Below are 10,311 nucleotides of genomic sequence, written 5' to 3'. Positions count from 1 at the left end.
CAGTAGCCCCAAGCTAATCACTTAAGATAGCCATATATGGGCCGATAAAAGCTGATGGAATGAGTTGGCAGCTTTTGGTCCCTGTATGGGGCCCTCAGACAGGCCTGCCCAACCGATATCTGGCCAACAATTGTCCAGTTGTTGATCAGGCAGGTTTATAAATCCCATCAGGATGAGGAGCGCTATGATGCAGCCCTAATCCTGGCAGGCTGTGTCCCATCAATGTATTCCAGTTATTCAGCCCATGGGCTAAACGATTGGTTCAATTAGATATTGCCCACCTCAAGGGGGAAGATCTGTCAATGTAAGTTGGCCATACACGTAGCGGCAAAATTGTGCAAAGCCTAGTTTCATATTATTTTCGGACTCCGAATTATCATCCCAATAATTTTCGTACCATGTCGATCAGTTGTTTAGTCGGTCGGACAGGTTTAGAAAATTTTGGTCTGCTAACGATAAAATCTGCACATGTATTGTGTATCCGATGATATCCTTGGGGGGTCTGCAATGCATTTCCAGGAAGTCACTTTCGTACGATTCCAACGATTTCATGTTCAGAACATCCTCTGATTTTTATTTTATGGGCTTTATCCTATAATTTCAGTCTGAATGTTAGTTTTAGATAATTGCATAGAAGTTCTAGAAGAATAAAATATGGCCAGCTTTAAGATGGCCATACACCTTAAGATCCACTCGCTTGGTGCCAAGCGAGTGGATCTTCTCCCGATATCCCCCACCAAAGGGTGGGCGATATCGGGAGAATCCAGGGTAATTTGATCGTTTAGCCCTGGGGCCAAATGATCGAATTATAATGACGGGTATAGGTAAAGTCGGTCCGGGGACCGCTTTAACGAGCCGATGCGGTGGTCCCCGATCCGACTAGATTTTTAACCTGCCCGATCGAGATCTGCCCGATTTCAGGCCAGATATCGGTCGGGCAGTCCCATTGGAAGTGCCCATACACGGGCCGATTAGCTACCGAATCGGTCCAAGGGACCCATATCGCCAGCTACTATCGGCCTGTGTATGGGGACCTTTAGACTTCCTACTAACCTTCCTACTAGCCATTGCTTTGGGATACAGTAGCAGTTCAGTTTGCTGCCTTGGGCAGCCTAATCAACTGAGAGTTATTAGGAAGAATTGCTGCGCCCTTTTATTTAAGTTAATTGTATGTTAATATAGCTCTGTTAAAATGGGGGGATAATGGAAGATAAATGGAGGGGGGAAAGAGTCAGGCTGGCAAAGATAAATATTTGCATAAGGAACCTCACACCTGCCCTGCCTGAAAGGGATACTATTATCACATAATTATCCCCTTTGTTCTGTATCAACAAGAGATCTTCTCTCTTTGTCTAATTCTTCTATGGGAGTAAAAGACCCCCCCAAGGCATCAGTGTAGCACACATAAATGAACCTTACAGAGAAAGGGACACTTAATCTCTCCATTACCATTATGAGATACACTTGCTCCTAGCATCTATGGAGAATATCTGCCATAAATCAAGACTGGACTGCTGTTTTTTGCCAGAAAGGAAATAAGGAGAGAGTCACATGACAAACAGACTTCTCCAGGCAAGCACATAAAGCAAGTGTCACTTTTTCAGGAGTAAAATAAAGCCAGGGTTGTAGTGGTGGGCAGAGGATCCCCCAGTGTGACCAGGCCCTAGTGGGCCCCAATCAAGGACATTTTGCATCAGCCCTTTCCATATATATATAGCACCTATAACATTTAGCACTCCTTATCCTTAATTAACCATAGCAGACTATATAGCAGTGTTGCTCTTGGTCTCATAATCATAGGGGGGCTGCAGAGTAGTAACTATAATTAAATGGGCAATGAGCACTGCTTAGCACATTTTAAGGTGACTATACACTGCCCAACATCTGACCAATTAGACCATAGGCCTAACAAAATATACTGTGTGATTTGGCCGCCCCCATAGCATTGTCGTACTACAAGCCCCATCCACCCACTGGTGAAATGATCAGTTTAGACAAGTCAGCTGATATCACCATCACATAGAGATTCCCTATCTCATACTGCCCTCTAAAGACCAAGTTAGAAATTGCAGTAATGTGAATTGAACCTGGGCAATTTTTCACCCAATGATGATTCTATATCCTGCTGTAGTATATAGAATCATAGTATATACTGCTATTTACTGTTAATCCTATTATTAATAATAATAGGAAAAACGTCCAGACACCCAATTATTCCACCTCCACATTTCATTTTTTATGCACCACTGTTGTAACCAGGCCCTCCTATCAGCTCTTTGACTGCAACCGTGGCTTGTCTTCAGATGCTGTTTTCCTCCTAAAGGGGTTGCTCACCTTTAAGTAATCTTTTAGTATGTTATAGAATGGCCAATTCTAAGCAACTTTTTAACTGGTCTTTTTTATTTATTGTTTATAGTTTTTGAACTATTAGCCTTCTTCTAACTCTTTACAGATTTTAAATGGGGTCACTGACTCCGGCAGCCAAAAAACTTTTGGTACACGTAGGCAGCATAAGGCAGGCAGAGTATGGCACACACAGGCAGCATAAGGCAGGCAGAGTATGGCACACACAGGCAGCATAAGGCAGGCAGAGTATGGCACACACAGGCAGCATAGGGCAGGCAGAGTATGGCACACACAGGCAGCATAAGGCAGGCAGAGTATGGCACACACAGGCAGCATAAGGCAGGCAGAGTATGGCACACACAGGCAGCATAAGGCAGGCAGAGTATGGCACACACAGGCAGCATAAGGCAGGCAGAGTATAACACACATAGGCAGCATAAGGCAGGCAGAGTATGACACACACAGGCAGCATAAGGCAGAGTATGACACACACAGGCAGAATAGGGCAGGCAGAGTATGGCACACACAGGCAGCATAGGGCAGGCAGAGTATGGCACACACAGGCAGCATAGGGCAGGCAGAGTATGGCACACACAGGCAGCATAGGGCAGGCAGAGTATGGCACACACAGGCAGCATAGGGCAGGCAGAGTATGGCACACACAGGCAGGGTAGGGCAGGCAGAGTATGGCACACAGAGGCAGTAAGTACTCTGCCTGCCCTATGATGCCTGTGTGCCATAAATATAGTCATTATATGGTCCCCAAGGTGTGTAATTATATGCTGGGGGTTGCTGTGCTATTCACAGGGGAGGAGGAGGCATATGGATTTAATGGTGTGTCTTAAAATGATATAATATAATTCTTTCACATATGCAGTGTCAAACTGGGATGCCAGGGGCCCACCAGAAAACCTTAGACCATGGGAACACTCTCCGAACTATTTTTCATCCACTTCTTACTCAGTCTCTATATTTTTCTAGTTTTTTTTATCTTTACGTACAATAATCTATTCTTCTATATATTTAGTTGCTTTGTTCCCATAGAAAAATAAGTAATGACCATGAATTAGACCAAATGGCTAGAAGCAGGAGGGCCCACTGACACCTGGGACCACTGAGAGTTTTCCTGGTATCCCTGTGGGCCAGTCCGACACTGCACATATGAATGAAGGGCGATATACCCACACCAAACATTTGAGTTTTTGCTGTGCTACCATCATTAATAATAATAAAAGTTGGACAGCACTGTAAAAACTGCTAATATCTTGAAAAGTATGGGGGGGGAGGATAAATAAAGTGTAAAAGTGACTAGAAGAGAGCTCGTTTTGACAGTTAAAGGCAATGAGGGATATCAGGGATTACAAGACTTCCCTAGTTTCCTTCCCACCAACAGTAATGCAAATCCCCAGTGGGAAAACATTTGTGTTGCTTCTGCTTTCTGGGGTAGCTTCTTTAAAGGGGTGGTTCACATTTAAGTTAACTTTTAATATATTGTCGAATGTCCTGTTACTAGCAACTTTGCAATTGGCCTTTATTACTCTTTACAGTTCTTTAGTTATTTGCCCTTCTCTTCTACCTCTTTCCAGATTTCAAATGGGGGACACTGATTCCAGTAGCCAAAAAAGTATTGCTCTGTGAGGCTACAATTTTGGTATTATTGTTACTTTTTATTACTTATCAACCTATTCAGTGGCTTTACTACTCTTATTACTGTCTCTTCTTCAAATCACTGCCTTGTTGCTAGGTAAAATAAGACCCTAGCAATCAGATGGGTGGACAACCCTGTTAAAGTGAATTACTTATATGACTGATATACTCTAAATTACCACAAGATGGCATTCATAACCAATAAGCGCTTAAAGGTTTGTTGTGTTGCCTGGGAGGGGGGGGGGGGTCGTATTTACATAAAATTTTCTGATTTTGGATTATTATACTATATACAGTATATATACAGGGTTAGACTTCCTCCCCTGATGCGTTAAACTTATGTGCACTGAGGACGTCGGGTGGGGGACACTGTGGGAGGGGGGGTTAGGGGGTGTGGGGGGACACGGCCGGTGGGGGCAACTTCAGGGCCCCAGACTCCTCAACAGAGTTTTCCATCTCCTTTTCTCTAAGTACCACTGTACAATAAAAGCATCTGGCTTTCTAGGGCCACTGATAGACGTAAGGCATAGAGCACATTTATGCTCCTCTATGGGCACCATTAGAAATAATGGGACTACATACTGATTAGTTAGTCCACCACCCATCTGGGACCCCAGTGCAGTGAGCCCTGACAACTAAGGGGCCAAATAAAAAAACCACAAACTGTGAACCCCCCCCCACATTCTGCTATCCCAGTTCCAGACCACCTTCAGCTCCCTTGCACCCACATTCCCTCTTTCAGACTCTGCCCTCTCCCATGTTTTACATTTACCACTGGTGAAGGCTTATAGGACCTATGGGTGTGGGTAGAAGGGGGAGTCCTCTTAAAAACATGTCTGCGCCCCTTGGAACACAGGGGTTTCATATATCCCACTGCTTGGCATGAGAGTTGCATTTTAATTGCTTTTCACATTTCAAAATAGATAAGAAGAATTGTAGATTGCCAGAATGTATTCAGGTATAGGACCCGTTATCCAGAATGCTCGGGACCAAGGGTATTCCGGATAAGGGGACTTTCCGTAATTTGGATCTCCATACCTTAGGTCTACTAAAAATCAATAAAACATTATTTAAACCCAATAGGATTATTTTGCATCCGATGAGGATTACTTGTTTTATTATTACAGAGAAAAGGGAATCATTTAACCATTAAATAAACCCAATAGGGCTGTTCTGCCCCCAATAAGGGGTAATTATATCTTAGTTGGGATCAAGTACAGGTACTGTTTTATTATTACAGAGAAAAGGGAATCATTTAACCATTAAATAAACCCAATAGGACTGTTCTGCCCCCAATAAGGGGTAATTATATCTTAGTTGGGATCAAGTACAGGTACTGTTTTATTATTACAGAGAAAAGGGAATCATTTAACCATTAAATAAACCCAATAGGGCTGTTCTGCCCCCAATAAGGGGTAATTATATCTTAGTTGGGATCAAGTACAGGTACTGTTTTATTATTACAGAGAAAAGGGAATCATTTAACCATTAAATAAACCAAATAGGGCTGTTCTGCCCCCAATAAGGGGTAATTATATCTTAGTTGGGATCAAGTACAGGTACTGTTTTATTATTACAGAGAAAAGGGAATTATTTAACCATTAAATAAACCCAATAGGGCTGTTCTGCCCCAATAAGGGGTAATTATATCTTAGTTGGGATCAAGTACAGGTACTGTTTTATTATTACAGAGAAAAAGGAAATCAGTTTTAAAATTCTGAATTATTTGATTATAATGGAGTCTATGGGAGACAGGCTTTCCGTAATTCTGAGCTTTCTGGATAACAGGTTTCCGGATAAGGGATCCCATACCTGTATATATATGACTAATCTGTTAATCTCTCTTTAAGAGTGCAAGTGGAGCCATCAGACTCATGCTCAATGCAAATACCAAAGGTGCCATAAAGCGACTGGAAGGGAAACATGCGTGTCTAATCCCAAAACTAACATGTTTGTACTGTGCTTGCACGGAGTAACCGGTACTGACCCGCCAGGCTCTAGGGTTATTCCCCAGTTTATAGAGCAACTGATACTTTTGTTGCATTTCATGCGATACTGTTTATCATCATTAGAAACTGTGGGCCATAAAGCATGATTAATCAGTTATGAGCAGCAAGCAGATAGGAGTGTGTACCTTATGGGAGCGAGCGAGCTTGCTTCAAGGAAGAAACATCACTACATTTATTTTAAAAGGAAACTAACGATTATTTTCCCCAAATATTTTTTTTTTTTTTTTTTACATTTTTGTAATTTCTTTAAAAGTACGAGAGTGTTCTGTTACTAAATATTGCCAGTGTCTGCTGCTATTCTGAGTATAAAAAGGGATCCCGTTCTCAGCCTGAAAACTATAGGCCTGTTAGTCTGACATCAGTAGTAGGAAAGCTTTCTGAAGGGGTAATAAGGGATAGGGTACTTGAATACATTGCAGTTCACAATACTACTGTATAAATTTGTGCCAGCATGGTTTTATACGTAACAGATCTTGCCAGAATAATTTAGTCGCCTTTTATGAGAAGGTGAACAGGAATCTCAATGCTGGAATGGCAGTTGATGGGATCTACTTGGAATTTGCTAAAGAGTTTGATACAGTACCTCACAGAAGGTTAATGATAAAATTGAGGAATATTGGCCTAGAACAGGGGTGGCCAATACGTCATTCGCGGTCCACCAGTTGATCCCCCATGGATTTCTGGTGGACCGCGATCAAGTCAGGCATTCAAGCCGCACTTCTGCATTCCGCGGTCGTCGGTCAACCGCGAAGGTAAAAAGTGTGGCCACCCCTGGCCTAGAACATAATATTTGTAATTGGATAGAGAACTGGCTGAAGGATAGATTACACAGAGTGGGGGTAAATGGAACATTTTCTAATTGGACCAGTGTGGTTAGTGGAGTACCGCAGGGGTCAGTCCTTGGTCCTTTGCTTTATAACTTGTTTATTAATGGCCTGGAGGTGGGCATAGACAGTACTGTTTCTATTTTTGCTGATGACACTAAATTGTGCAAAACTATAAGTTCCATGCAGGATGTGCCGCTTTGCAGAGCGATTTGACAAAATTGGAAAACTGGGCAGCAAACTGGGAAATGAGGTTCAATGTTGATAAGTGCAAAGTTATGCACTTTGGTAGAAATAATATAAACGCGAACTATCTACTGAATGGTAGTGTGTTGGGGGGATCCTTAATGGAGAAGGAAATGGGGGTTTTTGTAGATAACAGGTTGTCTAATTCCAGGCAGTGTCATTCTGTGGCTACTAAAGCAAATAAAGTGCTGTCTTGTATATAAAGGGCATTGACTCAAGGGATGAAACATAATTTTGCCCCTTTATAGGTCCCTGGTAAGGCCTCACCGTGAGTATGGGGGGCAGTTTTGGGCTCCAGTCCTTAAGAAGGATATTAATGAGCTGGAGAGAGTGCAGAGACGTGCAACTAAACTGGTAAAGGGGATGGAAGATTTAAGCTATGAGGTTAGACTGTCAGGGTTGGGGTTGTTTTGTACAAGTTGTTGTTTTGTACAAGCTCTGTACAAGTACAGTAGAGGGGATTATAGGCAGATGGGGGGGGTTCTTTTTTCCCAGAGACCCCCCCTTTAGATTAGAGGAACAGAGCTTCCATTTGTAGCAGCGTAGGGGGTTCCTCACGGTGAGGGCAGTGAGGTTGGGGAATGCCCTTCCTAGTAGTGATAGGCGAAATGTTTCACCAGGCATGGATTCGCGGCGAATTTCCGCGTTTCGCCATTGGCGGATTGTTTCGCGAAACGGATGAAAAATTCCGCTGTGGAAAAATTCGCCGCACATCCAAAAATTGTCGCCGGCGTCAAAAAAGAATAGTCGCGGGCATCAAAAGAATAGCCGTGCGACAAAATAATAGCCACGGGCGACAAAATAATAGCCACGCGACAAAATTATAGTCGCGGGCGACAATTTTTTTTGCCGCATGACATTTTTGTTGTTTTGCAAATTTTTCTTTTGAAAGATTTGCAAATTTTTCGGCAAAGTGAAACGGAACAGATTCGCTCATCACTACTTCCTAGTGATGGTTTAATGGCGGATTCAGTTAATGCCTATAAGAGGGGCCTGGATGAGTTATTGAACAAGCAGAGTATCCAAGGCTATTGTGATACTAATATCTATAGTTAGTATTAATGTTTGTATATATGGTTTATGTATGTGAGTGTATAGATTGGTAGGTGTGGGTTGTGTGTGCTGGGTTTACTTGGAAGGGTTGAACTTGATGGTCTTTTTTCAACCCTATGTAACTATGTAAGGAGAGGAAGCACATATTTGGCAGTGAGCTACTTGTGGATTGTCCTTTCTAAGCTAACTTTATGCAGATGCCTGCAGTGGTATAATCTTGTATCCTTTGCCCCAGTGCATGCAGTACCCCTTTCCTCTCTGCGTTTGTGGGGGCTCCAGAATAGGCAGGCGCAGTAAATGCTGGCATTTTTGGAGGTTTGAAAACAAGAAATGCTGCCTTTCTCTCAAAGCCATAAATAGCATTCATTGTAGCCACAAGAGCCATTTACATAAGAGTAGCCTGGAGCACAGAGCACACACCCAAAATCCCCATATTTTCTATTTCTGCAGGGGCATCAGAAACAATGGACAGATTGCTATATATATATTTATACACGTATATGCACAGGCTAAACCCAGGGGCAAATCTGTGCGGTGTCAGCAGGGTCGGACTGGGGGGTGAAGGGCCCAACAGGGCTCCTGCCCCAGGGGCCCTGCAGGTGCCCCTGCCGACCCTGTCCCCTTACGCCCCCCCCCCCCGCAGGGGCCCCCCTAACTCTCCTCACAGGGCCCCCCCCCACACAACGGCTTCCCCAGAGCGCGTAAATTTAAAGCGTATGGGGAGGAGCGGTCGGGCAGGGGAGGCGCCGGCAAGGGTTGGGTCGGCCCAGTCCGACCCTGGGTGTCAGTGACAATCAAGTGTAATGGTGGATACAATGGATTTGGGTCCTTCAGACCAATTTGGCAGCTTATCTGCCCGTGTATTGGCACCACCGACAGGCCTACCCAACCAAAATCTGGCCTAAAATTGATCTTAATCGAACAGGTTTTCCCATCGGATCGGGGAACAAATTGGCTCGTTAATGCAGCCCTTGATCCGATGACCCTTATACCCACTGTTTTAAATCAACTGTTTGGACCTAGGGCCAAATGACTGCATTAGCCCAATATCACCAACCGTAGGTGGGCACATCAGGGGAAAATCCGTTCGTTTGGCAAACTCGCCAAACAAACAAATCTTAACATCTATGGCCACCGTAACACCAGATCTGTATACAAACATTAATCTTATCTGCCAAAGTACAGTTTACAAAGAACTGTATATATGTAGAAGTGATATTTACATCCCATGGGTGTGAGGTCCCTAGGGGGCAATGGCGACCAGTGTGGGACTGGGCCACTGGTAGGGTTGCCACCTCACCACTCAAATACCACCCACATGTTAAATCCACATCCTGCATGGCTAGTAAGCAATTAATTTAGATTCATGCTGCAGACTGAATTGATTTCTGTGCAGCCATGGAGCATGCATTTAAATCAATTGCTAATTAGCTAATTAGATGTGAGTTCAATTTGTGGCCGATATTAAAGGGGTGAGGTGGCAACCTTAGCCACTGGTGTCAATGAGCTAGGGGTGGTTCACCTTAAGATTAACTTTTATTATGTTATAGAAATTTTTTTTACCAACTTTTCATTTGGTCTTCATTTTTTATTGTTTTCAAATTATTTCCCCTTCTGACACATTCCAGCTTTAAAATGGGGGTCACTGGCCCCCGGCAGCCGAAAAAAACTATTGCTCTGTAAAGCTACAATTTTATTGCTACTGTTAATTTTTAATAACTTTTTTTCTTTCTACTTAGGCCACTCTCTATTCATTCAAACCACTACCTGGTTGCTAGGTTAAATTGGACCCTAGCAACCAGATAACGGCTACAATTCCAAACTGGAGAGCTGCTGAACAAAGTGTCAATAATTAAAAAAACTTCAAATAATAAAGAATGAGGACCAAATGCAAATTCTCTCAGAATAGCCCTCTCTGCATCACACTAATAGTTAATTTAAAGGTAAACAACCCCTTTGAGGGTTTGGTTGGGAAGCGTACACTGCAGAAGATGGCTGGAGCCCCCTAATGTAAGGCTATTGGGAACCTTAGCTGGATGTTAGTGTAGGAATCAGAGGAGTATAGGTGCAAGAAAGTAGGTGTTGAGCAAATGTAAAATGATAAACAACCCCGGGAGCTTCTATAGAGACACCTGCACCTGCCGGCACGCACACCGACACCTACATGCGCTATAGGCTGCATTATG

The sequence above is a fragment of the Xenopus tropicalis genome, chromosome 10 (assembly GCF_000004195.4).
Source record: "Xenopus tropicalis strain Nigerian chromosome 10, UCB_Xtro_10.0, whole genome shotgun sequence".
Taxonomy (NCBI): domain Eukaryota; kingdom Metazoa; phylum Chordata; class Amphibia; order Anura; family Pipidae; genus Xenopus; species Xenopus tropicalis.
This window is presented reverse-complemented; position numbering follows the sequence as displayed.